Raw genomic sequence first — 26,781 nt, forward strand, 5'->3', positions numbered from 1 at the left:
GCTGGAGCAATTCCACAGGTTGTCTGGGAGGCCGCCAACCACGGTGGAAACCCCACAGCGCCGTCTCATCGGTCACTCTACCTTCTCGGGAGCCACACTTACCTCCTCCGGGAACGCTTCAATGGAGAGTCGAGAATGAGAACCTGACGGGCGTTCCTTGCTCAGTGTGCCTTCGTCTTCGAGCTTTAGCCCTCCTCCTTCCCCTCGAATAGCTCCAAGATAGCCTACCTCATCACGCTGATGTCCGGGAGGGCTCTTGCCTGGGCTACTGCCATGTGGGAACAACAGCCGGCCATATACGCTAGTCTGGAGGGGTTCGTGGGAGAAGTGAGGAAGGTCTGTGATGCACGTTCTCCGGGCGAAAGGCCACCCGAAAGCTAATCCAGCTTCGGCAGGACTCCCTCAGTGTAGCTGATGATGCGGTAGATTTCCGCACGTTGGCATCGGAGAGTGCTTGGAATCAAGAGGCACTGTTCGATATGTTCCTGCACGGCATCTCAGAGGAGGTCAAGGACGAGCTTACAGCCCGGGAGTTACCTACGGAGCTTGATTCCCTCATCGCTTTGACCATCTGTATCGATGGACGATTACGTAAACGACGGAGGGAGAGGAAATTGGATTTCGCTCACACGCCTATGGATCCCACCTTGCCTCCGAGTCATCCCGGAAGCTCCCGATGGTCTCGTTGCCAGGAGAATCCGAGGCTTCCTGACCTGCCGCTAGACGGCCGAGTCACCGCTTCCTGAGCCTATGCCACTAGGCAGAGCTGGGTTGTCGCCAGCGGAACGGCAATACAGGATCGACACGAAGAGTTGTCTGTATTGCGGGACTCTTGGTCATTTCGTGTCCTCTTGTCCATTAAAGAAACCAGGCTCACTGGTAGGAGCAAGGACCCTGGTGGGCCATTTGGCGAACGTTCCTGCCTCCCCTACTCGCACCCCTTTTCATGCCATTCTGCTGTGAGGAGACCAGTCCAAATCTCTCCGGGTTCTCATTGACTTTGGGACTGACAAGAGCTTTTTGGACGCTACCTTGGCATCAGAGCTGAACATCCCCACTCAGCCCTTCTCCCTTCCCATGGACGGTAGAGCACTGGATGAGCGCTCTATAGGCCGAGGCACCCACAACACCACTCCCATCAACCTACAGGTGCCATGGAACCACAGCGAGAATATTCAGTTCCTGCTCATCAATTCCCCTCTGATTCCCGTGGTATTGGGATTCTCCTGGCTCCAACAACACAATCCCCTCATTAACTGGTCTACTGGTGCCCTCATGGGCTGGACCTCGTTCTGCCATACCCATTGCCTGAAGTCAGCACAACCTGCCTGCAGGAGGTGTTCAGATAGGCCCGGGCCACATATCTTCCACCGCACCGACCCTATGACTGTGGGATTGACCTTCTCCCTAGCACCATGCCGCTGTACTCCTGTCGGGACTGGAGACCAAGGCTATGGATACCTATATTGGGGACTCCCTAGCTGCTGGATTTATCTGTCCCTCATCTTCTCCCTGCCGCCGCAGGGTTCGTCTTTGTGGAGATAAAGAACAAGACCCTGCGCCCGTGCATTGACTACCAGGGATTCAATTACATTAAAGTTGAGAACCGTTACCCGCTACCTCTCATCTCCTCGGCCTTCGAGCCGCTCCAGGGGGTCACTGTGTTTTCCAAGCTGGATTTACGGAAGGCCTACCACCTGTTGCGGGTACGAGAGGGGGATGAATGGAAGACCGACCACCTTCAACACAGCCAGTAGCCACTACGAGAATCGGGTCATGCCCTTTGGCCTCACCAACACCCCTGCTGTGTTCCAGGCTCTGGTGAATGATGTTCTCCGCAACATGTTGAACCAGTTCGTCTTCGTCTACATTGATGACATCCTCATCTTCTCCCACTCCCCTCAAGAACACGTGCTCCATCTCTGGCAGGTCTTTCAATGCCACTTGGAGAATCAGCAGTTTGTGAAGGTGGAGAAGTGCGAGTTCCTTCGCTCCACCATTGCCTTTCTGGGTTACATCATCTCTGCTGGGAGTGTTCAGATGGATCCCAGGAAGGTGAGAGCAGTGATGGATTGGCCTCAGCCTATGTCCAGGGTGCAGCTGCAAAGTTTCCTGGGGTTCCAACTTTTCTCTTCGCCATTTTATCCGGGGTTACAGCACCCTGGCTTCCTCCGTCAGCACTTACCTCGCCCAAGGTTTACTGATATGGATGTTGACTTGTTAAAATCCATCAATGAAAGGCTTGCCAAACTTGATATCTTGGATATATTACGAGAGGATATCAATACATTATGTGCCAGTCTAGAATTCAGCCAATGTCAGATAGATGATCTAAGGAAAGAGAACACGGGTTCGATCAATTCGGGACAATCTAATATTTTCAGGGATACCGGAGAATGACAACAGCAGAGGCTGTGAGGACACTGTCCAGGACTTGATGTCAATTCAGCTTCATCCAGAGTCCTCTGGAGCCCGTGGCTTCTGGAAATAGGTCAAATTTAAGCAAAAGAAAATGGTCTCCAGCTACTGACCGGGCATTCCGGAGTAACTCCCTGGCTATTTTAATTCAATGTTCAAATCTGAGTTTGTGTTGTAGTGTATCATGTTCAACAAAACAAACCAAAGTCAATGTTGACTTGTTAAAATCCATCAATGAAAGGCTTCAACTATAACGAATACATGCTCTATTGATCTCCACTTGACAAGGAAAGGGTTGCATATAGCTCAGGTTAATGTATCTAGCCTTCCTAACAAAATACATGAGGTTTTTAACTTGGTCAACATAAATAATATTCACTTAGAAACACTTTTTTGGCACTGATCCCATCATGAAAACGCTGAATTTAGATGCATCTGTAAATGATGGGCAAATTAACATTCAAGGATATAGTCTACTTAGAAGAGACGGGAATAGGAATGGTGGGGGTGCAGTACTGTACATTCAGAATCATATACCTTTTAAGAGGAGGGATGACCTTAATGTATGTCAAGTAGAGGCACTATGGGCTCAAGTACATCTGCCTCACCAGGCAGCCATATTGGTAGGATGTGTGTATAGACCGCCAAGCTCTAAGGTGTCCTATCTGGATGACTTATGCACTGGGTTTGACCAGGCCACAAATAGCAACAGAGAATAATTTATCTTGGGTGGTTTTAATATAAATTGGAAGGATCATCATAATTAGAATATAACTAAATTGATGAGATATACCGAGAACTGTGGTTTGAAACAAATGGTTAATGATACTACTAGATCATCAACTAAGTTTGGTCATTGTTCAAACACATGCATTGATCTGATCTTCTGTAATATACCATTGCGATGTTTAAAAGCCAGATCAATGCCAGTGAGCTAGACAGACCATAATATTGTGACCATAACCATGAACACCAAGGTTCCAAAGAAACCCCCTAGGATTGTGGTCAAGAGACATTTTAAAACATTTAATAATGAGCTATTTTTAAATGATTTGGCTGCTGTCCCATTGGAGCTGATTTATCGAGAGGATGATTTAAATCACGCTACAGAATGTTTTATTGATTTGCTCACTGAGGTAATGTACCACCATGTCCCAGTAAGAAAGAGTTGTTGGGGCTTGTCCATATCCATGGATTGATGATGAACTGGGTGAGGCTTTTTCTCAAAGAAATATGTCTGAAGTCTTAGCAGCCAAATCAGAACTAGAAATTGACGAACAGAATTATAGAACATTACGTAATTATGCAGTTAAATTGAATCGTAAGAAAAAAAACGTTATTTTACCAAAATGCTTTCATTGATTGTAAAAATGATTCTAAAAAGGTATGGAATACAGTTAAGGGCCTACTTGGTATATTTATCTCATCATGCCCATCTAGTGTGGAGGTTGGCGGGAGAACAATAACAAAACAAGCTGATATTGCCAATCATTTTGCAGAATTTTTTACAAAGAAAATTAATTTACTGAGCATTAATGCAAACATACATTCTTCCAAATAAGCTATTGTCCAATGGATTGATGATCATATTATGAGCAACAAGCCCTGTTCTTTTAGTCTACAAATGGTGTCAGTGGAGGAGGTGTTAAACCTATTGAAGTCATTACCCGATGGTAAATCTACAGGTTATGATCTTATGGGCAATGTTTTACTTCGCTTTGCTACTCCCCAGATTGCAGCTCCACTGAAATATATATTTAATTGGTCACGGGAAAAGGGGATGTTTGCAAATGTATGGAACCATGAGAAACTGTGTCCTATTCCGAAAGACAGCAAAGAACCCATTACTCCTGCCAATTAGTCTACTCCCTTCACTAAGGAAGATATTGGAGGGTATTGTGAGTAGACAAATATGAGTCCATGGAAAAGAATGATCTGATTACAGCCAGTCAGCATGCTTATCGCAAAAAGCATTCCACTACTGCATTGGTCGACATGACTGACCAGTGGCTCAATGCTATGGATAATGACAGATGTGTGGGTGGATTATTTTTAGATTTTAGTCCAGCATTTGATTTAGTGGATCATGAAATCATTTTGACAAAATTAATGCATTATGGTTTTAAGGAGGTAGCATTGAATTGGGTACAGTCATATCTAACTGACAGGAAACAGTCCACCTATATCAATGGTTCGTTTTATTCCCCTCATGCTTTAAACTGTGGAATACCACAGGGCAGTTGCCTTGGGCCTCTTCTTTATTTAATATACACCAACGACCTTCCTTATGCCTTATCTGTAACTCAAGCTACTATATTTGCAGATGATACTACAATTTATACAGCAAGACAATCGGTTCAACAGGTACAGAAAGCTTTACAAGGAGGTTTGGAGAATATCATGGAGTGGGTTTGCCGGAACTAACTTGTTTTAAACACCAAGAAAACCAAAGTTATGTTGGTCGGTTCCACTAAGAAAAGGCCAACAGAGCATGGGATACAATTAAGTATGGGGGGAGTACAAATTGAGGAAGTGGCAGAAACCAAACTACTGGGAGTGCAGCTAGACAACTGCTTATCATGGTCGTCTCAAATTACTAATCTATATAAAAAATAATAAAAAATAAACAGCATGCATGAGCAGAAGAATAGCTAAATATTTACCAGGAAAGATTCTTAAGCAAATAACACAAGCATTAATTGAGTCAGGTGAACTACTGTTCTGTGGTCTGGGGAAATGCATCAGTAAGTGAAATTAGGAGGCTGCAGATTGCACAGAACAAAGCAGTAAAGATTGTTTTAAGGTGAAGATATGGTTCTTCTGTCGTAGTCATGTACAATGCTCTTGGTTGGTCATCAATCAACAAGATAATTGAAAAAACATGCTTATTTTGTTTCATAATACACGCCATTTAAAACGGACAAACTCTATTCACAACGGTATTCAGTTGGTAAGAGACAGACATTCAGTAAATACTAGGAATATTTTGTCCACTATCTATGTGTTATCCAGACAGAAAAGAGAAATAGGCAAAAGAACATTTCGATTTAGAGCAATAACGAAATTGAATAATTTAACTGAGGAAACCAGAAACCTCTCAATATATAAATTTAAACAATACTTTAAAACCATTTAAATATAATACATAGAAATGTTGTGTTGGACTATAGTAGATGAAGAATCAATATCTTTTTAGACTGAGTATTTATCGGGTAAATATGTTATGTCTGTTTGTAACACTGTGTTTATATGTGAAAATGTGTTCGTATTATAAATTGTATTTTAATGTTTAAGGACTCTTGGAAGATTAATCCAAATGAGGACTAAAAGAGATCTAAATAAAAATCAACTCAAACCACAAGAACCTGGAGTATCTCCTCACCGCCAAGCGCCTCAACTCCAGGCAAGCCAGATGGGCCCTGCTGTTCACACGATTCAACTTCTCCCTCTCATACCAGCCGGGATCCAAGAATGTCAAGCCGGATGCATCATCCCGCCGCTATAGCCGCACGACTACAACTCCGGAACACGAGACCATCCTTCCCACTTCATGCCTGGTGAGGGCACTCAGCTGGGGAATAGGGAAGCAGGTCCATGAGGTGCAGCGTTCCTAGCCAACCCCCGGGGGGGCACTGATAACCGGAGGTTCATTCCCGACGCCGTCCGCTCCACGGTCCTGGAGTGCGCCCACTCCTCCTGGCCTGCCTGCCACCCGGGCGCCCGTCGGACCCTGGCATTTGTGCAACAGCGCTTTTGGTGGCCTGCTACGGTCCCTGATGTGTTCGCATTTGCTGCCGCTTGCACTGTGTGCACAGAACAAGATTCCTCTGCCAGCTCCGGCTGGTCTCCTCCAACCTCTGCCTGTCCCCACTGTCCCTGGTCTCACATCTCCCTGGACATTGTAACAGGTCTTCCCTCGTCTGATGGCTACACCGCCATCCTGACCGTGGTGGATCTGTTTTCCAAAGCCGCCCACTTCATTCCTCTCCCCAAACTACCCCCTGCCAAAAAGATGGCCCAGCTCATGGTGCGGCACGTTTTCCGGATCTAGGGACTGCCTGCAGACATGGTCTCCGACTGGGGTCCTCAATTCTCGTCCCAGTTCTGGAAGGCGTTCTGCACCCTCATTGGGTTGTCGGCCAGCCTGTCCTCCAGGTTCCACCCACAGTTCAACGGCCAGTCGGAGCTAGCTAACCAGGACCTCGAAACTACCCTGTGCTGCCTGGTCTCCGCCAACCCCACCACCTGGAGCCAGTAGCTTGTGTGGGTCAAATACACCTGCAACACCCTTCCCTGCTCTGCCACGGACCTATCAGCCTCCACTCTTCCCTGAGCAGGAAGAGGAGGTCGGCATACCTTCTGCCCAGCTGTTTGTCCGCCGCTGTCATCATACCTGGAGGAGAGCCCAGTCGGCCCTCCTCAAGACCAACTCCAAGTATCGACGACAAGCGGAATGCCATCTGACCCCGGCTTCCCGGTATTGTCTCGGGCAGAAGGTATGGCTGTCCACCCGGGTTCTGCCCCTCCGGCTGGAGTCTCGCAAACTGTCCCCCCAGTTTATCGGCACGTTCTCCATCTCCAAGATCATTAGCCTCTCTGCTGTTCGCCTTCTGTTGCCCCGTGCCCTTCGTATTCATCCTACATTCCATGTGTCTAGAATTAAGCATGTGTCTCACGGCCCTTTGTCTTCTATTTCAAGGCCCACCCCTCCTCCCCATGTCGTTGATGGCCATCCGGCATACACAGTGAGACACCTCCTGAGGGTTCGACCACGGGGCAGGGGTTACCAGTACCTGGTTGATTGAGAGGGTTGTGGCCCGGAGGAGAAGTGCTAGAGACATCCTGGACCTAGCCCTCATTGCCGACTTCCATCACCGGCACCCCGGTCAACCAGGTATGCTCCCAGGTAGGACGCCAGGTGGCGCACCTAGAGGGGGGGTACTGTCACACCCTCACCTATTTCACCTGTCTTTGTGATTGTCTCCACCCCCTCCAGGTGTCGCCCATATGCCCCGGTGTATTTATACCTGTGTTCTCTGTTTATCTGTGCCAGTTTGTCTTGTTTTTCGAGTCAACCAGCATGTTTGTGTCAGTTCCTGCTTTTCCCCAGTCTCTCTTTTCTTGTTCTCCTGGTTTTTGACCCTTGCCTGTCCTGACCCTGTACCCGCCCGTCTGACCACTCTGCCTGCCCCTGAGCCTGCCTGCTGTCCTGTACCTTTGCCCCACCTCTGGATTACTGACCTCTGCCTGACCTGATCATGAGCCTGCCTGCCATCCTGTACCTTTGTCCCTGTTGCTGTAATAAACATTGTTAATTCGACACTGCATCTGGGTCTTACCTTCATACCTGATACATCAGTCTGTGACGTTATCTATTCGCTCACTCAGCACAATCATCTCATCTAATTGGCCCATCCCAGAGAGTTCATTAGCAAGTCAAAACCAGCTCTAAACGGTAGCACTTAGCACACATCACATTAGTCATTCAATTACTTATATATTTGTTTATGTCTTCTAAATTTATACAAGTGATCCTTTCTGAGAATGGTAGCTTATTGTGAGAGCTGTCCTAAAAGTGCTGAAAACATTTACACATCATAGGCTGGCTGTTTGTGTAAATAATTGATCAATCAATCAATTAAGCATTCAAACCATCTAATTTTCCTTTGAGGGTCCTGAGAGGTGAGTGTCAGTGTTCCCTCGGTAATTGTTGTGTAGAACGGAACGTTACAGCTGGCTGATTGTACTGAGCCTTTTTCTAGAGCTGCTATGTTAGAAAACAAGGTACAGTATTACCATTTAAAGAATAGTATCTACTTGTGAACATCAAGGTCAGACTGCATAGTGTGTGTGCGTTGATTGATTGCTTTTATTTTACAGTTTAAAAAAATACATACTCACAGTACATTTTTAGACTAGGATAACAAAGTGAATTACTTATTTCCATTGTGGTCCCTTAAAGTGCATGGTGTAATACACAGTGTGTGTGACTCGTGAGAATCATGTGAATAACAACTGATGGGGTTGCCATGTCGTCAAACATTGAAAATTGATGCCATTCTGTAGATTTCCCCCTTCACTTCAAAGAGGGAGCTATCCAATCTGAGCAGCAGAAAATAGTAGCTAACTACATTTGTTTATCTCAACCAAAATCTAGATAGCTTTCATAATATGCTGGCTAGACATTCTAAAGCATTTCAATGTAATTAGGCAGCTGCTATCTGGCGATGTGATTTGTAACGTTGCAAGCTAGTGTTAGCTTCGTTAGGTTACATTAGCTAACCAATAGCTAACGTTAACTCACTTTGGTACATTGCGCTGGTCCGTACAATTGACCTTATTTTAGCGGCCAAAAAACGTAATACTTCCAGATCAACTGTAATATCATTGTAAAGCACAATTACTCCCCTTTCCAACAAAACCAGTGACGAGAACTTCATGATGCCCATCTTTGCATGATTCAAGAAGGCAATGAGCTCTGTGGGTTCTTCTTTAAAATGGCAGGTGGTGAAGCGAAACCTATTGCGTGATAGTGAGAAGGAGAGATGTTGTGTGAGGAAACCTTACAGACAGACTATTTTGCTTATAATTCAGTGGGTCAGAAGTGTACATACAATAAGTTGACTGCCTTTAAACAGCTTGCCTTTTACCGTGTCCCTTTCTTGCTTTTAAACGGTGAGAGAAGTGCTACACCTAGTGGAGAGAGGCTTTAAGACAGAATTAGATGCTTCATGCGTGCTGTACGTTACGTCATGACACGTCACAATTTAACGTACAGCGTCAGAGGGGGTCAGTTTTTTCAACTTTTGTCCAATAATATTGAGCTATTACCATGTCAATCAACGCTTGAATAGAAATGTAGTTCCCACCCCAGATTTTGATGTCAACACAGTCGCTACAGTCATTAGTTTTCATTGCAGCCTCGTTTGAATGTCGCGATTGTGCAAATTTGTAGCAAACTAACTACCGCAGAGGCTAACATGACTGTTCTATTTAGAGTCTAATCGCATCAACATCTGCAGAGGCATCAACATCAAGCTCAGCACCCGGAATTAGTGTAAGTCACCTTCTAAAATCTTACTAAAATCTACTAAATCTGTCCATGACTCCATGATGAGAAAATACATTTAATGGAGCCAGACATAAACATGGTCCATGCGTGTCTTGTTGTCATAATTAGTGTGTTTACAAGTAGGCTACAGCTTCTACGGTACATTCGTTATCTCTGTATTATGGAGGCTTAGTTGAATGGTCATGCAAGGCTTGATGTCTAAATTGGAGAAAAGTAGGTAAGGCGAGGATGGTGTGGGTGACTGACTGGTGACTGACTGGGGTGGGCATTGCGTGTGAAGGTTAGTATGCATGCTGTATTGACATGAGGGGGATGGGTGGATATAGTACGTTATTTGAGTGTGTATTGATGAGTGCAAAGTGGTACAATGTTGGCTAATCACTGAATACTGTGTGTCCTACAGACTAACCCTGCTACTGATGACGATGACCTTGACTCAGCTTTTGTAGTACAGCGCCTGTAGACCCATTGGATGAAAGCTTCCAGCCTGGAATAAGCTCAAGTTTAAATAACATCATCTGACTTTGAAACAAGCCAGGACAGCCAAAATGTATGCATAAAAGCACCTATATCCTCTTGAGAAAACAAATTTACCAATACACTAAACTGTCTGCAAGACAAGTGCTCCTCAAACCTTTCACACCCTTGCAGTCAGTTCTTTGGCATGGTGAGAGGGGCTGTTAGAGTATACTCTTCTAGCCTAATCATTCTATTGTTGGCAGTGCTTGTCTACTCAACAGCACAACTGTAGGTGCTTGTACACAACAATACACGACTAGACTGTCTACAAGTCAAGCCCGCCTCAAACTTTTCACGTCTTTGCTAACAGCCCATATCAATGCCCCATTAGTGTAACAAAACAAGTCTACTGTACCCATTTTTGTTTACAAACAGGGTTTATTATATAGTTACACATCATCATGATCACTCTGTCTTTCCAGGAGACTTCCAGTACAAACAAATCTTCTGCAAGCGGTCAAAGTAGTGGGTGGTGAAGAAAGTGTACGAGAGGCTTGTCCACCTTGGCTGTGGTGTGAAGAAAGGACCAGACGGTTGTCTACAAGGAGCAAGAGTCACAGCCCCCCAAACTCAACATCCCCTGCCAACATTGACACAGGGCCTAAGCTTGCTAAACCAGCTGCCGTTACCCAATTTTACCATGAATGCCTGATTCACGCAATCGCCTGATGTATTTAATATTTGATCAAAATCCGGCGCTGACAGAGATGGCTGCCTCGTTTCGCGTTCTTAGGAAACTATACAGTAGTTTGTTTTTTTATATATTTATCACTGTTACCCCAGGAAATCTTAAGTCTTATTACATACAGCTGGGAGGAACTATTGTATATAAGAGCAACGTCAACTTACCAACATTATGACCAGGAACACGACTTTCCCGAATCGGATCTTCTGTTTGGTCCACCACCCAGGACAATGGATCGGATCCCAGGTGACACAAAAAAAAGGTGCTGCAGAAGGAGCAGACGGAGCTGTCTTCTGGTCAGGCTCCGTAGATGGGAAAAATCCTACTGCTCCCGAGTATACTACCTGCCAATGTCCAGTCTCTTGACAACAAGGTAGACGAAATTCGTGCAAGGGTTGCCTCCCAGAGAGACATCAGAGATTGTAAAATTCTCTGTTTAGCGGAAACATAGCTCACTCGGGATAAGTTATCAGAGTCAGTACAGCCACCTGGTTTCTTCACGCATCGTTCCGACAGAAACAAACATCTCTCTGGTAAGAAGGGCGGGAGTGTATGCCTTATGATTAACGAGTCGTGGTCCTTTTGTTCACCCGACCTAGAATTCCTTACAATCGAACACTGACCGCATTATCTACCAAGAGAATTCTCTTCGATTACAATCACAGCAGTGTATATCCCCCCCAGACACCTTGACGGCCCTGAAATAACTTTATTGGACTCTATGCAAACTGGAAACCACATATCCTGAGGCTGCATTTATTGTAGCTGGGGATTTTAACAAGGCAAATCTGAAAACGAGGCTCCCTAAATTTTATCAGCGTAACAAATGCGCAACCCAGGCTGGCAAAATTCTGGATCATTGTTACTCTAACTTCTGCAACGCATACAAAGCCCTCCCTCGCCCTCCTTTTGGCAAATCTGACCATGACTCCATTTTGTTGCTCCCAGCCTATAGACGGAAACTAAAACAGGAAACGCCCCATGCTCAGGTCTGTTCAACGCTGGTCCGAACAATCTGATTGCACGCTTCAAAATTGCTTCGATCACGTGGACTGGGATATGTTCCGGATAGCGTCGGACAACAACAGTGATGTATACACTGATTCGGTGAGCGAGTTTATTAGCAAGTGTATTGGTGATGTCGTACCCACAGAGACTATTAAAACCTTTCCCAACCAGAAACCGTGGATTGATGGCAGCATTCTCTCGAAAAAGTGCGAACCACTACTTTTAATCAGGGCAAGGCGACCGGAAACATGACAGAATACAAACAGTGTAGCTATACCCTCCGCAAGGCAATCAAACAAGATAAGCGTCAGTATAGAGACAAAGTAGAGTCACAATTCAACGGCTCAGACACGAGAGGTATGTGGCAGGGTCTACAGTCAATTACAGATTACAAAAAGAAGACCAGCCCCGTCGTAGACACCGATGTCTTGCTCACAGACAAACTAAACAACTTCTTTGCTCACTTTGAGGACAATACAGTGCCACTGACACGGCCCGTCACCAAAACCTGTGGGCTCTCCTTCACCACAGCCAACGTGAGTAAAACATTTCAACGTGTTAAACCTCGCAAGGCTGCCGGCCCAGACGGCATCCCTAGCCACGTCCCCAAAGCATGTGCAGACCAGCTGGCTGGTGTATTTACGGACATATTCAATCAATCCATATGCCAGTCTGCTGTTCCCACATGCTTCAAGAGGGCCACCATTGTTCCTGTTCCCAAGAAAGCTAAAGTAACTGAGCTAAACGACTATCGCCCCATAGCACTCACTTCCGTCATCATGATGTGCTTTGAGAGACTAGTCAAGGATCATATCACCTCCACCCTACCTGACACCCTAGACCCACTCCAATTTGCTTACTGCCCCAATAGGTCCACAGACGATGCAATCACAATCACACTGCACACTACCCTAACCCATCTGGACAAGAGGAAAACCTATGTAAGAATGCTGTTCATCGACTACTGCTCAGCATTTATGACAATAGTACCCTCCAAACTCGGCATTAAGCTCGAGACCCTGGGTGTCGACCCCGCCCTGTGCTGGGTCCTGGACTTTCTGACGGGCCTCCACCAGATGTTGAGTGTAGGAAACAACATCTCCACCCCGCTGATCCTCAACACTGGGGCCCCACAAGGGTGCGTTCTCAGCCCTCTCCTGTACTCCCTGTTCACCCATGACTGCGTGGCCATGCACGCCTCCAACTCAGTCATCAAGTTTGCGGACGACACAACAGTGGTAGGCTTGATTACCAACAACGACGAGAGCATGACATCCTGGTCCGTGACTGGGCTGGTTTTCTTTTTGTAATCCGTGATTGACTGTAGACCCTGCCACATACCTCTTGTGCCTGAGCCGTTGAATTGAGATTCTACTTTGTCTCTATACTGACGCTTAGCTTGTTTGATTGCCTTGCGGAGGGAATAGTTACACTGTTTGTATTCGGTCATGTTTCCGGTCACCTTGCCCTGATTAAAAGCAGTAGTTCGGGCTTTACAGTAGTAGGCTTGATTACCAACAACGACGAGACAGCCTACAGGGAGGAGGTGAGGGCCCTCGGAGTGTGGTGTCATGAAAATAACCTCACAGTCAACGTCAACAAAACAGATGATCGTGGACTTCAGGAAAAAACAGCAGATGGAGCAGCCCCCTATCCATATCGACGGGACAGTAGTGGAGAAGGTGGAAAGTTAAGTTCCTCTGTGTATACATCATGCACAAACAGAAATAGTACACCCACACAGACAGTGTGGTGAAGAAGGTGCAACAGCGCCTCTTCAACCTCAGGAGGCTGAAGAAATTTGGCTTGTCACCAAAAACACTCAACCTTTTACACATGCACAATCAAGAGCATCCTGTCGGGCTGTATCACCGCCTGGTACGGCAGCTGCTCCGCCCACAACCGTAAGGCTCTCCAGAGGGTAATGAGGCCTGCACAACGCATCACCAGGGGCAAACTACCTGCCCACCAGGACACCTACACCACCCGATGTCACAGGAAGGCCAAAAAGATCAAGGACAACAACCACCCGAGCAATTGCCAGTTCACCCGCTATCACCCAGAAGGCGAGATCAGTACAGGTGCATCAAAGCTGGGAACGAGAGACTGAAAAACAGCTTCTATCTCAAGGCCATCAGACTATTAAACAGCCATCACTAACATTGAGTGGCTCCTGCCAACATACTGACTCAAGTCTCTAGCCACTTTAATAATTCAAATTAGGATGTAATAAATGTATCACTAGTCACTTTAAAAAATGCCACTTTGTGTTTACATACCCTACATTACTCATCTCATATATATACTGTACTCTACACCCTCTACTGCATCTTGCCCATGCCGTTCGGCCTTCGCTCATCCATATATTTATATGTACATATTCTTATTCATTCCTTTACACTTGTGTGTATTAGGTAGTTGTTGTGAAACTGTTAGATTACTTGTTAGATATTACTGCACGGTCGAAACTCAAAGCACAAGCATTTCCCTACACTCTCATTAATATCTGCTCACCATGTGTATGTGACCAATAAAATTAGATGTGGTTTCATTTGTTGAGCAGTGTCTGTTACTTGAACTCTGAAGCTTTTATTTGGGCTGCATACTCTAATGAACTTATCCTCTGCAGCAGAGGTAAATGCATCTTCCTTTCCTGTGGCGGTCCTCATGAGAGCCAGTTTCATCATAGTACTTGATGGTTTTTGCAACTGCACTTGAAGAAACATTCAAAGTTCTTGAAATTTCTTAAAGTAATGTACTGTTGTTTTCTTTGCTTATTTAAGATGTTCTTGCCAAAATATGGACTTAATCTTTTACCAAATAGGGCTTACCACCCCTACCTTGTCACAACTGATTGGTTCAAACGCTTTAAGACGGAAAGATATTCCGCAACACAACTTTTTACAAGGCACACCTGTTAATTTAAATCTATTCCAGGTGACCTCAGACTGGATGAGAGAATGCAAAGAGTGTGCAAAGCTGTCAAGAAAAAGGGTGGCTACTTTGAATAATATCATATATATTTTGATTTGTTTAACACTTTTTTTGGTTACTACATGATTCCATGTGTTATTTCATAGTTGATGTCTTCAATGTAGAAAATAATACAAATAAAGAAAGTCCCTTGAATGAGTCCAAACTTTTGACTGGTACTGTATGTATATAATGGTGTTTGTCATTTTTTACAAGTGTACTGACAAGTGACTAAATGATTCCAGCTGCATCAGAAACCAAAACATTTTTCAACTTCGATAGTCATGAAATGTATTTGGATAACTAGCTTCAGTCTTACTGCTAAAACAAATGATGCAGGGAGTTTTTGTATAATTTAAACTAATTTGTTGGCAAGTAAAAATGTCTTAATAAAACAGCAGATTAGTCTGTCAATATAGCAACTAAGTAGACATGGCTTGTATTCAAGACAAAGACCGAGGTGAGTTTAGACCGCAGTATGCAGGAACAGTTATGGCAAAGTATTACATATATAAGCAGAAGAAAAATACACTACTAAAGCTTATAATAAAGATGACAGTTCTACAAAGAGATTACTTGCATGTGATGTGTTTGGGAGATGCCGTGAGGTTTTCGGAGTCACTTTGATACAAGGGGTGTTTGTTGTTACGGTACATTTCACATCCACTCTATTGTCTGTGAGAAAGGCGAAAATGCTATTACACAGACATGGGCAATCAGTGTGTACTGTCTATTCCTACTGTACAGTAGCAGCATGGTGTAGAACATGAGACACATGTTAGCTAACTCCAAGACTAATATGAGTCGTCAAGCCAAAGTCATTCCTTTACGCTCCACCATTACCATTAAAACATTTATCCAGTTTTGCACATAATGAGACACTGAGGCAAGCTAAGCTAGTTAGCTAGTTATAACGTTAGATTACAGTATATTTTATAGATCACCAAATTGTACTGCAATGAACACTGCCTCAGTTAAAAGAGAAATTAAATTTGAAGAATGAGCGTAAACGACTACATTGCGTAAGTGGCCAGCTGAGGGCTCTGAGTGATTCTTGCGTAAAAGACAGAGGTAGTCATTTTTCCTCTCGCTCCTACTGAAAAGCCAATTGTCCCGGTTGATATATTATCGAATAGATATTTGAAAAACACCTTGAGGATTGATTATAAAAAATATTTTTGCCATGTTTATGTCGATATTCTGGATATAATTAGAACTTTTTTTCGCCGTTGTCGTGACCGCTATTTCCGGTGGATTTCTGAACATAAAGTGACAAACAAACTGAGGTATTTTGGGTATAAAAATAATCTTTATGAAACAAAAGGAACATTTGCTGTCTAACTGGGAGTCTCGTCAGTGAAAACATCCGAAGATCATCAAAGGTAAACGGTTCATTTGATTGCTTTCCTGATTTTCGTGACCAAGCTTCCTGCTGCTAGCTGGATATAATGCTATGCTAGGCTATCGATAAACTTACACAAACGCTTGTCTTGCTTTGGCTGTAAAGCATCATTTCAAATTCTGAGATGACGGGGTGATTAACAAAAGGCTAAGCTGTGCTTCACTATATTTCACTTGTGATTTCATGAATATGAATATTTTCTAGTAATATTTTTTGACCGTTGCGCTATGCTAGTTAGTGTAGTTGATGACAATTCTCCCGGATCCGGGATGGATAGTTCCAAGAGTTAACTAACTTGCCAAGTTAAATAAAGGTTAAATAAAATAAAATGGTACCACTCTCATTTTGAAAAGCCTGCCTTCTAGGATGGGAACAAGGAAGTATTACTTCCGTCAGGCAGTAGTCTTTACAAAGCCAAGGCAAATGGCTCAACCTAAATATCCTGCAATGTCCAAGCAGATAGGAATATAGTGGAGTAAAATGCCTCTATTGAACAAGGACAACCATACTTACTCATGAGATCATGAGACATTCATGACTATAACATTTTCCGACAAGATAGAACTGCCAAAGGGGACGAAGTTGCAATCAACTGCAGGGATAGCCTGGAGAGTTCTGTCTTACTATCCAGTTCTGTGCCCATACAATTTGAGCTTGCTATAGACCACCCACTGCCCCCAGCTGTGCCCTGAACACCATATGCGAATTGATTGACCCCCCATCTATCTTCAGAGCTTGTGCTGCTAGGTGATCTAAACTGGGACATGCTTAACCTCTCTAGGGTATCGTCCCACCTGGCCAACATCCAGTGAGGTTGCAGAGCGCCAAATTCAATTACAGAAATGCTCATTATAAAAATTCAGAAAACAAAACATTATTTTACATAGGTTTAAATATTAACTTCTTGTTAAACCAACCACAGTGTCATATTTATAAAATGATTTTTGGCGAAAGCATACCAAGCCCAGAACATACCTAGCCCAGAACATAGCCCAGTTGACAAATTATTACAAACAGTAACCAGCCAAGCAGAAGCATTACAAAACTCAGAAATAGAGATAAAATGAATCCCTTACCTTTGATGATCTTCATATGGTGGCACTCAGAAGACATTAATTTACTCAATAAATGTTCCTTTGTTCGATGAAGTCTCTTTATATCCAAAGACCTCAGTTTTGTTAGCGCGTTTTCTTCAGTAATCCACAGGCTCAAACTCAGTCAAAACAATCAGACAGAAAATCTAAATTGTATCCGTAAAGTTCATAGAAACATGTCAAACGATGTTTATATTCAATCCTCAGGTTGTTTTTTAGCCTAAATGATCTATAATATTTCAACCGGATAATAACGTCGTCAATATAAAAGGTAAACAAGAAATGCACATGCGCCTGAAAAAACTCTGCGTCACGTTAGGGTCCACTCGTTCAGACTGGTCTTACTCCCTCATTTATAAGAATACAAGCCTGAAACAATTTCTAAATATGGTTGACATCTAGTGGAAGGCATAGGAACTGTTAAATGGAGTCCTAAGTCAATGGATACTGTAATGGCATTGAATAGAATACTACAAAAATAAAACAAAAACTACTTCCTGAATGGAAAGCTGAATGGAATGCTTTTCATTCAAAATTCTGAATGCTGCCTCCTACCCTAGAGAGGTTAACTTCTTCGAGATAGGGGGCGCTCTTTTAATTTTTGGATAAAAAACGTTCCCGTTTTAAACAAGATATTTTGTCAGGAAAAGATGCTCGACTATGCATGTAATTGATAGCTTTGGAAAGAAAAAACTCTGACGTTTCCAAAACTACAAAGATATTATCTGTGAGTGCCCCAGAACTAATGCTACAGGCGAAACCAAGATGAAATTTCATACAGGAAATGCCCCAGATTCTGAAGGCGCTGTGTTCCAATGTCTCCTTATATGGCTGTGAATGCGCCAGGAATGAGCCTGCCCTTTCTGTCATTTCCCCAAGGTGTCTGCAGCATTGTGATGTATTTGTAGGCATATCATTGGAAGATTGACCATAAGAGACTACATTTACCAGGTGTCCGCCCGTTGTCCTGCGTCAAAATTATTGAGTAATCTCTAGGTCCATGCGCGTTCCATTTCTTCAGAGGAGAAAGTCAACTGCCACGAATGATTTATCATCGATAGATATGTGAAAAACCCCTTGAGGAGTGATTCTAAACAACGTTTGCCATGTTTCTGTCGATATTATGGAGTTAATTTGTTGTAATGACTTAATTTTCGGGTTTTTTCTTACCCAAACGTGATGAAGAAAATGGAGCGATTTGTCTACACAAATAATCTTTTTGTAAAAACTGAACATTTGCTATCTAACTGAGAGTCTCCTCATTGAAAACATCTGAAGTTCTTCAAAGGTAAATGATTTTATTTGAATGCTTTTCTTGTTTTTGTGAAAATGTTGCATGCTGAATGCCAGGCTTAATGCTATGCTAGGCTATCAATACTGTTACACAAATGCTTGTTTAGCTATGGTTCAAAAGCATATTTTGAAAATCTGAGATGACAGTGTTGTTAACAAAAGGCTAAGCTTGAGAGCTAATATATTTATTTAATTTAATTTGCGATTTTCATGAATAGTTAACGTTGCGTTATGCTAATGAGCTTACGGAGATAATTACACTCCTGGATACAGGTATTTTTTCGTAGCCAAACAAAACGGAGCGATTTGTCCTACACAAATAATCTTTTTGTAAAAACTGAACATTTGCTATCTCACTGAGAGTCTTCTCATTGAAAACATCTGAAGTTCTTCAAAGGTAAATTATTTTATTTGAATGCTTTTCTTGTTTTTGTGAAAATGTTGCATGCTGAATGCTAGGCTAAATGCTATGCTAGGCTATCAATACTCTTACACAAATGCTTGTTTAGCTATGGTTCAAAAGCATATTTTGAAAATCTGAGATGACAGTGTTGTTAACAAAAGGCTAAGCTTAAGAGCAAATATATTTATTTAATTTAATTTGCGATTTTCATGAATAGTTAACGTTGCGTTATGGTAATGAGCTTGAGGCTGTATTCACGATCCCGGATCCGGGATGGCTAGAATCAAGAGGTTACACCCGGCCATCCTACAATCTAAGCTTGATGCTCTCAATCTCACACAAATTATCAATGAACCCACCAGGTACAAACCCAAATCCGTAAGCACGGGCACCCTCATATCATCCTAACCAACCTGCCCTCCAAATACACCTCTGCTGTCTTCAACCAGGATCTCAGCAATAACTGCCTCGTTGCCTGCGTCCGTAATGGGTCTGTGGTCAAGCGACCACCCCTCATCACTGTCAAACGCTCCCTAAAACACTTCAGCAAGCAGGCATTTCTAATCGACCTGGCCCGGGTATCCTGGAAGGATATTGACCTCATTCCTTCAGTAGAGGACGCCTGGTTGTTCTTTAAAAGTGCTTTCCTGGGGGCCTCCCGGGTGGCGCTGTGGTTAAGGATGCTGTACAGCGCCAGCTGTGCCACCAGAGACTCTGGGTTCGCAGCCAGGCGAACCGCGACCGGGAGGTCCGTGGGGCGACGTACAATTGGCCTAGTATCCTCTGGGTTCGGGAGGGTTTGGCTGGTAGGGAATCCTTGTCTCATCGCGCACCAGCGACTCCTGTGGCAGGCCGGGCGCAGTGAGCGCTAACCAAGGTTGCCAGGTGCACGGTGTTTCCTCCGACACATTGGTGCGGCTGGCTTCCGGGTTGGATGCGCGCTGTGTTAAGAAGCAGTGAGGCTTGGTTGGGTTGTGTATCGGAGGACGCATGACTTTCAACTTTCGTCTCTCCCGAGCCCGTACGGGAGTTGTAGCGATGAGACAAGATAGTAGCTACTAACAATTGGATACTACGAAATTGGGGTAAAAAAAAAAAATGTGTAAAGTGCTTTCCTCACCATCTTAAATAAGCATGCCCCATTCAAAAAATGTAGAACCAGGAACAGATATAGCCCTTGGTTCACTCCAGACCTGACTGCCCTTGACTAGCACAAAAACATACTGTGGCGTACTGCATTAACATGGAATAGCCCCCGTGATATGCAACTTTTCAGGGAAGTTAGGAACCAATATTAGGAAAGGCAGTTAGGAAAGCAAAGGCTAGCTTTTTCAAACAGAAATGTGCATCCTGTAACACTAACTCCAAAAAGTTCTGGGACGCTGTAAAGTCTATGGAGAATAAGAGCACCTCCTCCCAGATGCCCACTGCACTGAGGCTAGGGGAGGGTCTCGGTGGGTGTCTGTCCGCAGTGGCGGCTCTGGCGCAGGACGTGGACCCCACTCCACCATAGTCCTTGTCTGCCTCTTAGCCCGCTTCCGTGGCCTCTTTAGAGCGGCGACCCTCGCCGTTGACCTCAGACAAAGGGGGAGACACTCTAGACCCAAACTGCTACAAACCTTTATCTATCCTACCCTGCCTTTCTAAGGTCTTTGAAAGCCACGTTAACAAACAGATAACCGACCATTTCGAATCCCATCGTACCTTCTCCACTATGCAATCTGGTTTCCGAGCTGGTCACGGGTACACCTCAGCCATGCTCAAAGTCCTAAACGATATCATAACCGCCATCAATAAGAGACAATACTGTGCAGCTGTCTTCATCACCCTGGCCAAGGCGTTGACTCTGTCAATCACCATATTCTTATCGGCAGACTCAACACCCTCAAATGACTGCCTCACCTGGTTCACCAACTACTTCTCTGACAGAGTTCAGTGTGTCAAATCGGAGGGCCTGTTGTCCAGACCTCTGGTAGTCTCTATGGGGGTGCCACATGGTTCAACCCTCAGGCCGACTCATTTCTCTGTATACATCAATGATGTCGCTCTTGCGGTTGGTGATTCTCTGATCCACCTCTACGCAGACGACACCATTCTGTATACTTCTGGCCTGTCACATTCTGACCTTAGTTCTTTTGTTATGTCTTTGTTTTAGTTGGGTGGGTTTTCTATGTTAGTTTTTCTATGATTTGCTATTTCTGTGTTTGGCCTGGTATGGTTCTCGATCAGAGGCAGCTGTCAATCGTTTTCCCTGATTGAGAACCATTTTAGGGAGCCTGTTTTCTATTGTGTTTCGTGGGTGATTGTTTTCTGTTGTGTGTCTGCACCAGACAGAACTGTTTTCGGTCGTTTCTCTTTGGTATCTTTGTTATTTCAGTGTTCATTTTAATAAATATGGACACATACCACGCTGCACCTTGGTCCTCACCTTATTCCACCAACAACTGCCGTTACATGGTCCATCTTTATACACTGTGTTATCTAACCTGCAGACGAGCTTCAATGCCATACAACTCTCCTTCCGTGGCCTCCAACTGCTCTTAAATGCAAGCAAAACTAAATGCATGCTCTTCAACCGATCGCTGCCCACACCTACCCACCCGTCCAGCATCACTACTCTGGACGGTTCTGACTTAGAATATGTGGACAACTACAAATACCTAGGTGTCTGGTTAGACTGTAAACTCTCCTTCCAGACTCACATTAAGTATCTCCAATCCAAAATTAAATCTAGAATCTGCTTCCAATTTCGCAACAAAGCATCCTTCACTCATGTTGCCAAACATACCCTCGTACGCTGGAGATTCATATCTCCCTCACTAGCTTTAGGCACCAGCTGTCAGAGCAGCTCCCATATCACTGCACCTGTACATAGCCAATCTGTAAATACCCCATCCAACTACCTCATCACCATATTGTTATTTATTTTGCTCCTTTGCACCCCAGTACCGCTACTTGCACACTCATCTTCTGCACATCTATCAACCCAGTGTTTAATTTGCCATACTTTAATAACTTCGCCACTGTGGCGTATTTATTGCCTCACCCCCCATATCCTACCTTATTTGCAACACTGTAATGGACTTTCTCTATTGTATTATTGACTGTATGTTTGTTTATTCCATGTGTAACTCTGTATTGTTGTTTGTGTCGCACTAATTTGCTTTATCTTGGCCAGGTCGCAGTTGTGAATGAGAACTTGTTCTCAACTAGCCTACCTGGTTAAATAAAGGTGAAATAATATATTTTTTAAATCATGCAATCGCCTTATCACTAAGGCCACAATAATTGCTAGGAAACATGTCTCATGTAATGAGTCGGGGAGCAAGTACAGGGAGCAAGTGTTAATAAATAAACAAACAATAAACACAAACACACTGAAATGAAACAGAGCCAATAACTCCAGAGGAAAGAACCAAAGGGAGTGACAGATATAGGGAAGATAATCAAGGAGGTGATGGAGTCCAGGTGAGTGTCATGAGGCGCAGGTGCGCGAGACGATGGTGACAGGTGTGTGGGATAATCAGCAGCCTGATGACCTAGAGGCCGGAGAGGGAGTATACATGTGTAACGGCTTTCGTCGTCTGAAGAAGAGGAAGAGGAATCATCGGACCAAAGCGCAGCGTGGTAAGTGTTCATGCTTTTATTTTAACTGGACACTATAACAAAAATAACAAAGAGAATAACCGAATTGAGAACCATACCCGGCCAAAACAAAGAAATACAAAAACATAGAAAAGGGAACATAGAATGCCCACCCAAATCACACCCTGACCAAACCAAAATAGAGACACAAAAAGCTCTAAGGTCAGGGTGTGACAACGTGACACGACAAGCAGGATCAATCAACCAATCACGTCGTTGGTTGAAATCTCATGGCATGAATATAAAAAAATACAGCTATTCTTGCCATTCTCCTTAGACCTCTCATCAATGAGATGTTTTCGCCCACAGGACTACCACTGACTGGATGTTTTTGGGGAAATGGCAAGCATGAAAAGCCCAGGAGGCCGGCCATTTCTGAGATACTCAAACCGGCGCGCCTGGCACCGATGATCATATCGTGCTCAAAGTCGCTTGGTTACTCGTTTCGCCCATTCTAACATTAAATCAAACAGTAACTGAATGCCTCGAAGCATGGGTGCCTGCTTCATATAGTAAGCCACGGCCACATGACATCACTCACTGTCTGTAGAAGCGAACCATTTTCGTGAACGGGGTGGTGTTTCCAATTCATATGGCCTTGTTTAGAGAGAGAGAGGCGGTTTTGTTACATAGCTAGTATAGGGCTGACCTACCTATGTGTATATGCTGATTCTGTGTGGCCTTCCCCTGTAGAGATCTTATACAACCCTATTACAGCCTATCACTCTGATACATGCTGATTACTGACATCCTTAATCCACAAATGAACACCCTTCCTCTCTTTCCCTCCCCTCTCCCATCTTCCTCCTCCTCTACCTCCCCTCTCCCTTCTTCCTCCTCCCTTGTTGGAGGAAACCGAGGGGCCCTGGTAACCTCTGATTGATGCCTGGTGTTCCCACGGGGAAGATAATAAATGTGGGAACCGGAGCCAGTTGAAGTGGAGCACCTCCCCAAAGAAGGGAATGGATTGGTTTTAATTAGCCAACTTTAATGGGGCAGGAGGGAGAGAAAGTGGGATGAGGGAGAGGGAGAGTGATGGAGAGAGACATAGGGAGAGAGAGAGATAGAGGCTTTAAGTCTCTTTGTGGCAGGTTTAGTATTGAACTCACTAGTACGTGAACTCTACTCTACTACAGAAGCATATATCAAAGGAATTGCCTTTTGGAAACCTGCTTGTCGAGCAACAACACAGTACTCAGTCATTAAAACTAGCTTTCCTTGGCTTCGCTCACACTGAACATTTATTTGGCAAAAATACCCCAGCTACTGTAGTTGTGTGAAATGAAGTAAAATAATGTTTCCTAAGGCCCTATATAGCAGTGAGCCACTCAGTTTCAAACTAACCTAGATTGATGTTGGTGTTGGGGGAACAGGGTTGCATAAGCAGTGTTAAATACCTGAAGCCTGCAACCATTAAATAATCCATCTAGTGTAATGCTGCCTCCCAGGCACTCCCAGTCTCCCTCTGTCTCTTCTCCAGTCTCCACCACACTGGTCTAACAGCCACACTGACCAAACATATATACTGACCAAACATATAAACCTACCAAGACATTTACTGGCAACTTTAACATGCTGCCAACTTTTTGCCACCTTTTCTTTCTGTCTGAAAGGTAGGGGGCCTGGACAAAGGCCGGCCAGGGGCCGTATGCGGCCCACGACCTGATTCAATACGTCCCGCGAAATCAGATCAATGAATTTGCTATAGTAAAGTTTTGAAAAACGTATTTGTTATTCAAATTAGTGATGGGTTATTCGCAAACGGGTCGGCTCTAAGTGTCAAGCCAACTCACTCAGTCACACACTTAGCAGCCGAGGAGAGAGAGGAAGGACAGCTGTGAAAACAACAGCTGGAAAATGAGTCGGAAGTACAGTAGCATTTGGATGCATTTTAATAATGTAAACAATGTTAGAGTATAGTGTAGAATTTGCCAAAACAAAATCTCATATAAAGCCGGTTCTACACATAACCTACACCGGCATATGCGAACTGTGTACCCAACTGTGAAGCTAGCTGTAGCTGGAGCTTCGAGAAAGTAGCAGGCCTGCTAGTGATAGTGGTGGAGCCAGCACCTCCACACGTGGAGATGTAGCCACTCAGTCAAGTAGGGCTACTCCGCGACCCACAGCAACGCAGTCTTCTATGGACCAGTTTATGCCAAAGTCTATGTCTGTAGAAAAACAAGGCCAAATTGATATTGCATTGGCTAAAATGATTGCCACCGATTTCCAGCCATTTTCAATCGTGGAGTACAGAGGTTTTAGAAATTATAACAATAGTTTAAATTCAATGTACACAATTCCAAGCAGGAAAACCCTTTCAAAATAATTTATTACACAACTGTACGAGAGCGCACAGGCTTCAGTGTGGGAAAGAGTCCAAAAAGCTACTGCAGTTTGCCTTACCACTGACTGCTGGACATCAAGAGCAACCACGTCTTACATGTTGGTTACATGTCACTTCATTGAAGATTTTTCAATGTCTAGCTGTCTTCTGGACTGCTTTAAGTTCAGCGACAGACACACCTCAGAGATCTTGGCAGAGGAACTGTTGAGATTGGCCAGAGAATGGCAAGTAGACGGAAAAGTGGTCTGACAATGCAGCTAACATAACCAAAGCCATGACAATTTTAAAATGAACCCATCATCCATGTCTTGCCCACACAATCAACCTGATTGTAAGAGATGCTCTGAAGGTGATGAAGCCCCCTGTGGACAAAGTGAAAGCAGCTGTGAAATACTTCCACAGGAGCACAGTAGTTGCTGTAAAACTAAAGTCTACACAATGCCAGATGGGAACGGCTGAGCTGAGGCTTAAACAAGACTGCACTACAAGGTAGAATTCAACATTTTATATGTTGAAGCAGTTTCTTGAGTTAAAGGATGCCATCATCTCTACCCTGGCCATTGTCAATGCACCTGTTGATGCTCTGACCCAAGAGGAATGGGAGGTGGTTGAGGAGGTGTGCAGAGTCCTGGAACCCTTTGAGCAGGTCCCTGTGGAGATCAGTGGAGAGAGGTACAGTAAGCAGTTATTACTACCTCATTATTTAATCCAGTGTTATATATGTACAGTTGAAGTCGAAAGTTTACATACAATTTAGCCAAATACAGTTAAACTCAGTTAAACTCAATTCCTGACATTTAATCTGAGTGAAAATTCCCGGTCTTAGGTCAATTAGGATCACCACTTATTTTAAGAATGTGAAATGTCAGAATAATAGTAGAGATAATAGTAGAGAGAATTATTTATTTAAGCTTTTTATTTCTTTCATCACATTCCCACTGGGTCAGAAGTTTACATACACTCGGTTAGTATTTGGTAGCATTGCCTTTAAATTGTTTAACTGGGGTCAAACGTTTCAGGTAGCCTTCCACAAGCTTCCCAGAATAAATTGGGTGGATTTTGCCCCATTTCTTCTGACAGAGCTGAGTCCGGTTTGTAGGCCTCCTTGCTCTCACATGCTTTTTCAGTTCTGCCCACAAAGTTTCTCTAGGATTGAGGTCAGGGCTTTGTGATGGCCACTCCAATAACTTGACTTTGTTGTCATTGAGCCATTTTGCCACAACTTTGTAAGTATGCTTGGGCTCATTGTCCATTTGGAAGACCCATTTGCGACCAAACTTTAACTTCCTGACTGATGTCTTCAGATGTCGCTTCAATATATCAACATAATTTTCCTACCTGATGATGCCATCTATTTTGTGAAGTGCACCAGTCCCTCCTGCAGCAAAGCACCCCCACAACATGATGCTGCCACCCCCGTGCGTCACGGTTGGGATGGTGTTCTTTGGCTTGCAAGCCTCCTCCTTTTTCCTCCTAACATAACGATGGTCATTATGGCCAAACAGTTCTATTTCTGTTTCATCAGACCAGAGGACATTTCTCCAAAAAGTACGATCTTTGTCCCCATGTGCAGTTGCAAACCGTATTCTGTTTTTTTTATGGCGGTTTTGGAGCAGTGGCTTCTTCCTTGCTGAGCAGCATTTCAGGTTATGTCGATATAGGACTCGTTTTACTGTGGATATAGATACTTTTGTACTTATTTCCTCCAGCATCTTCACAAGGTCCTTTGCTGTTGTTCTGGGATTGATTTTTACTTTTCGCACCAAAGTACGTTAATCTCTAGGAGACAGAACACGTCTCCTTCCTGAGCGGTATAACGGCTGCGTGGTCCCATGGTGTTTATACTTGGGTACTATTGTTTGTACAGATGAACGTGGTACCTTCAGGCGTTTTGAAATTGCTCCCAAGGATGAACCAGACTT

Source organism: Oncorhynchus tshawytscha, linkage group LG12 (assembly GCF_018296145.1).
Source record: "Oncorhynchus tshawytscha isolate Ot180627B linkage group LG12, Otsh_v2.0, whole genome shotgun sequence".
Lineage (NCBI taxonomy): Eukaryota > Metazoa > Chordata > Actinopteri > Salmoniformes > Salmonidae > Oncorhynchus > Oncorhynchus tshawytscha.